Below are 6,000 nucleotides of genomic sequence, written 5' to 3'. Positions count from 1 at the left end.
TTTGAACTAGATAAGAGAGCTGCACATTTGAAATAATTTCAGATTTGCGTGCTTCAAGGCCTCATAAGATTTATCATAAATTTTGTAAAGCATTCCATACACTTTCTTTTGATAGTTTGAATCACAAAATTATTGGGATATCATTTAACTTTTTTTACGCTGTTTGAACTTTTGGTGAAGAAATAGTTCAATTTGATTTTGGGAATGAATTTCAAGAAAATTTGGTTGAACTGTTTATGTTTTTGGCCGTTTTACCTTGAAATTTGATTTTAACTTTAATTATTTGTTCAGTTTTGTTGTCGACAATTAATCTTCTTGTTCAAACGGATCAGCTAGTTTTCTTTTCCGATGTTTTTTTTCTGCTATCACCCTATTTCACTATTTAAATGCAACTTGCTATAAACTATCTGCATATGAAATTATACCTTCATAATGTTTTTTCATCAATGTTTGTTTAGCTGCGCTTAATTTTCAGGGTTTTTTTCGATACTTGATGGCTACACTTTGTCACACGCTTGGCAGAGCTCTGCCTAGTTTGAAACGACTTGAAATAAGTCCGAAATTGAAAGCCATTTTTTTTCTCTGGTTGAACTAAAAGCCAAGCCAATCTACGGTTACAATTCCTTAGTTTTTATTTTAGCGTGTTTTTTATTTTGTTCAAAAAATGCCATTGTCAATTGTTTTTTAAAAAGAAAATTCTCGAAATTGACAAGATGTTTCTATTTTCACTAAATGAAACACGACCCACAGTACACTCTAGTGAGAAACTACAAGTGTTTACTTTAAGCAACTATTTTTACCTTTAGTGGAGAGTCAACAGTGACAGCAAACGGCGGCTGAGGTGGGTAACATTCAGGGAACAGTTTGGTTAGTTTTTGTTGACAGTGTGTGTACAGAGAAGGGGGGAAACAACTGAAAACATCAACAAGTTAGTTCCGAAAAGAAAGCTAATTTCTCATAATTTATGATTAGATGGTGGACGGAAGCATCTTTTTTTTCTCTCAAACATTAAGAATTATTTACTGTTTTGTTTTGTTGTTGTCATTCTGGCTTCTATGAAAACTATCAGTTTTAGTGTACAGGTTTTGTTAGGAGTTTAACAACATCAATGTGTTTTGTTCTTAGTTGAGTAAGGTTGTTAAGGTTTGCATCGTTTTTGTAAAATCAACAGTCAGTTGGAACTACTTTTTAATACCATCCATTTTTTTTTGTAACTTGCAAATTTCAAACTACATTTAGTGTGAACTTGGCGTGACAATTTGCTTCAGTGTATTTCTCTAGCGTGAGTTAGGCTGTGTCGTGCGGTTTGCCTACCTTCAAGCGTTTTTTTTTCAAGCGCATCAAACCTAACGAACCTATTTAGTAACAATTAAACTGCGTTTTTTCTTCAACTAAATAATGATATTTTTTTTGTTTTTCTAAAATAATTCTACATTTTCTACCCACTAATTACAGTCAGCTTCAATTAAACCGAAGCGGCTAATGATTTTGTGTTTGATTTTTTTTTGTTTTAATTTTTTCCTCATTTTTTATACAAAAAGAAAAACGTTACAACTATTATTGTTCTAGTTAGTTGATTCATTTTTGTTTCTCCTCCAAGGGTTCTCTAAATTCGACTACCATCTAGCGTGTAACAATAACTTCTTTTTTTTATGAATGGCTTTTTTTAGGTGAATTTTGGTTTCGCATAACCTGTTTGCATTTTTTTGTTCTTTTGTGTATGGTTCTCCGTTAGAGTGTTTTTTCAGCAGTCCTTAAGGTACGGGGAGCTCTACTTTAGACAGGAGGATATTCTAGTAAACGCTTGCGGTACTATCAATAGATTAGACGCAGTCAGTATCAGTATGGGTTTGTGTATAGTTTAAGTATTTTCAATAGTTCGGTGAGTTTGTGTGTTTCTACATGTGTGTGTGTGAGTGTTAATGTAAGGGATCAGCTACAGTTTATCAGCATTTTATTTTTCACTTCCATCTGGTTCTTAAAGTATAGTTCACAGTCATGGGGAGAACGTTTTTTATCAGAGTGTAAAAATTGGGTACAAATAGAGCACTGGCGTACACATACTTATTTCTGACTTTTTTTTTCTCAATAATGATTTTGCCCTGTAAGAACGTCGCGAGGGATTGGATTGAATGCTCACCTTTTCTTTCATTTTTTTTTCACATAATGCGCGCGTACACCGATAGAATGAAACATACAAGTTTTGTGAGGAAAGCGGGGTAGATTTTGAAGAAATAGGCATGAAATCAAAAACGATTTATTTACTTTAAGCGTCAACAAAATTTGAATGAACACTCAAAATAAATTGAAAATAAAAGTAAACAAATTATGAAATTAAATTGCCTCAGAAATAAAAATATGTTTCAAAAAATTTCAGCAAATTCCAATTTTTATCTCACAATACAGCCTTAACCTTTAAAAAACGTAAAACTAAACAGTTAGGCATTTTATCTCATCAAATCACATTCCCAAACTTCAATCTTAAAATAATCCAACCACATGACCAAACTGTGTTGCTCAGTTAACAAAATACTGTTTTCCGTTGTCTTATTCCTAACAAAAAACAAAACGATGAAAGTTTTTAATAAACATTATGCAAAAAAAAAATATATGTGCGTGTTTGATGTATGCTTTCTTTGTATTTCATATCAAATATTTTCAAAAGTTTATGTTACTCTGCTCTGATCGAGAGGGAAACAGTAAAGAAAACGGTTTAAATATGTTTAAATAGTTATTCGCATGTTTACAGTTGCTTTGCAACAATAAGTTTTCACCACCGAATTGAAAAAAAACATCACAGAAAACATTTGAATATACTGAAATATAATTGAAACATTTAAAAGTCTGAAATATTCTTAAAAATAAACTAAATTCTCTGTTATGTGAAAGTTTCAATGAAAAAAAGACGAAAGAATATATTGACAAAGGATTTACAATTTCCTAAGGTTTAAGGGTCGATTTTGGCCAATTTTAGCGTGACATACTTTATGGATGACGCAATATATGCTGTTATGCGTATAAGGTCGTAGCAACTATTTATATACTTACCTACGAGCAGTAAAATAAAAGCAGGAAATTAAAAAAAAATGTTTGCCTGGATTTGCTGTGCAGAAAAGAAGATCACGTCTGTCTACACACCCAAAAATGCAAAAAAAAATTGATAAAGATTGGGCAACTGTTGCACCCTCCAAAGATAACAAACTGAAACAGTTGCTTTTATCCATAATTTTTGACACTTTTTCCCATACAAACTTCAAGCGCTTAGAGGGAAAGTTTCCCGTGGTCAGAATGAGCTCAAATTTGGAACATAGCCTAGTGATGGGTCAATCTTTTGATACGTTCGTTTGAAAAGCCGGTGCGGCACTGATTGCCGCACTCGTCGGTGCCAGTTTTGGTTCAATCGAACGTCATTTGCCAGTGTACGTGGAACTTGCATGAAACTGAAAAAAATATCGAGTGCGGCACTAGGGTTTCAGTTCCAAGATGGCGGCGAAACTCGTGCGGAACTAGCGCGAGTTTCTTCAAAGAAACACTTTGACAGCTCTGAGTGCGGCACTCAGTGTGGAACTAGCCATCAAACGAACGTACCATTTGATTTCAGGGGGTACACGGAGAAAAAAGAGTTCCCAAAATCGTGAACAAGCGTTCATGAAAATGGGAACCACGAACAAAGTGTTCAAATCCCATGGTCGATTGCCTAAAACGTACCATGGGATTTGAACACTTTGTTCGTGGTTCCCATTTTCATGAACGCTTGTTCACGATTTTGAGAACTCTGTTTTCTCCGTGTAGCCCTGAGAAAGCTCGGATTTTGACCACCCTAACGTTTATTTCCATTGAAATTTTAAAGCATTAAGAAAAAAAAATTCGCCTTGATTTTCAGAGCTGATTCTGAAAGGGAGAGGCACAGACTCTGCTCTAACCGTGAGTGATTTTGCTTGTTTGCGTTCAACCCGTTCAACCGGTTTTGACCCTTCATACGGCAGTAATTTGAAGACGCTCCCTTTAAGTCTGAGCCACCGTTTCAAGCAGATTGAGCCCTTCGGAAACTTGAACAAAACTTTTTGCCTTCCTCACTTTGAAGGTGTCATAAAATCACTCGATAAAAGAACTTTTTAATTGACCGTCTAGACCCACATCAAGGATGCCAGATGCGAAGATTTGTCTGTGTTCCACAGATAAATGCAATTTCTGGTGGATTTCTATGACTTTAAATGGATATACTTGATTTTTAGACAAATGCACAGACGTACACAGACTTTTTTACAGACATATTAAAAACCATTTGACATCCCTGAGCCACATGTTTTTCTCAGCTTTGGCTTAACGAATTTTGTCCGGATTTGGTCTACTTGATAAAGTTTCATTAAGAGCAGTTCTCTCAGATTTCGGTCATTCGATTTTTTTTTTTGTATTTTTTAATCCGACTGAAACTTTTTTGGTGCCTTCAGTATGCCCAAAGAAGCCATTTTGCATCATTAGTTTGTTCATATAATTTTCCATACAAATTTGGCAGCTGGCCATACAAAAATGATGTATGAAAATTCAAAATCTGTATCTTTTGAAGGATTTTTTTGATCGATTTGGTGTCTTCGGCAAAGTTGTAGGTATGGATATGGACTACACTGAAAAAAATGATACACGGTAAAAAAATTTGGTGATTTTTTATTTAACTTTTTGTCACTAAAACTTGATTTGCAAAAAACACTATTTTTTATTTTTTTATATGTTTTAGGGGACATCAAATGCCAACTTTTCAGAAATTTCCAGGTTGTGCAAAAAATCTTTGAGCGAGTTATGATTTTTTGAATCAATAGGGGAAATCTACCCATTTTAATCCTAATAAGCGGTCGTGTTTGAATGATGCTGGATAATCTAGAGTCTCCCTTGAATTTTACTAAAACCAAGTACACCAACGAGTAGAGCAAGTTTTTGTGAACATTTCTGTTTATTTTCACTTTCACTAAAAGTTATTCTATTTCTTTACCAAGCATTTAACAAAAAAAAAATCCCAAGGGTATTCTAATCGAGGCGAATGCATTGGGCCACGCCCATTTTTCTAATATCGGCTTAGTTCTTTTTTCTTCCAACACTCTGTCGAGTGTTGCCATTTGCGCTGACAGTTCAAACGAACACTCACGAAAAGTGGCATTTATAGGGAAAATTTCCTGGCATCGCTGGCTGTGCTGCTGGTGGTGTTGACGGCCAGCCTTTGTTCTTTTTTGCCTTCGTCTCTCGCTCGGTTTTCTTCAGCCTTCGATTTGAATGCAAAGTGAAAATTGAAACGTCAAACGACTTGGCGCGTTTGTTTTTTTGATGGCGCTTGCTAATTTATTACATTTTTTGGGATTATTCTTCAAGTGAGTGCCTTACTAATGATCAAAAGAACATGTTGCCGGTAGTTGGAAGCAATTTCATATCTTAAGCGCCGTGAAAAAGTAAGCGAAAGTGAAAAGTTAATTTTGGCGATATTCATTAAGCGTTTGAGGGATTCTCGTGTGTGTCACTGTGTGTGCCAACAAAATGATGAGAAGTGGTCTCGCAAAATACAAATTATGATCAAAAGTGCATTAAATGTGATCTTTTTGGCCAGTAAGTGGCATACATTTGCGTGCTTACTCGATGCGGTGCTGTTGCTGGTAAGTTTATAGCCCAAATAGTATTTTTGGAGCTTTAATTGAGCATCAAACTCTCCATATGACGAAGATAGGTTTTTGATTGGAAAGGGTAGATTTCCCCTACTATTTTTTTCAAAAAATCGAAAAATCGGTCGCAAAAATTTTTCCACTTCAGTTTTTAATGTAAAATCAAATTTGCAATCAAAAAGTACTTAGGTGATATTTTGATAAAGTGCACCGTTTTCATGTTAAATCTATTTTTTGGTGACTTTTTTGAAAATAGTCGCAGTTTTCATTTTTTTTAAATAAGTGCACATATTTGCCCACCTTTGAAAATTATATTTCTGAAAGGCACAACAACAACAACAACAACTTTTCAACA

Source organism: Culex pipiens, chromosome 3, assembly GCF_016801865.2.
Source record: "Culex pipiens pallens isolate TS chromosome 3, TS_CPP_V2, whole genome shotgun sequence".
NCBI lineage: Eukaryota > Metazoa > Arthropoda > Insecta > Diptera > Culicidae > Culex > Culex pipiens.
The sequence above is the reverse complement of the archived record's forward strand: the minus strand, read 5'-3'. Positions refer to the sequence as shown.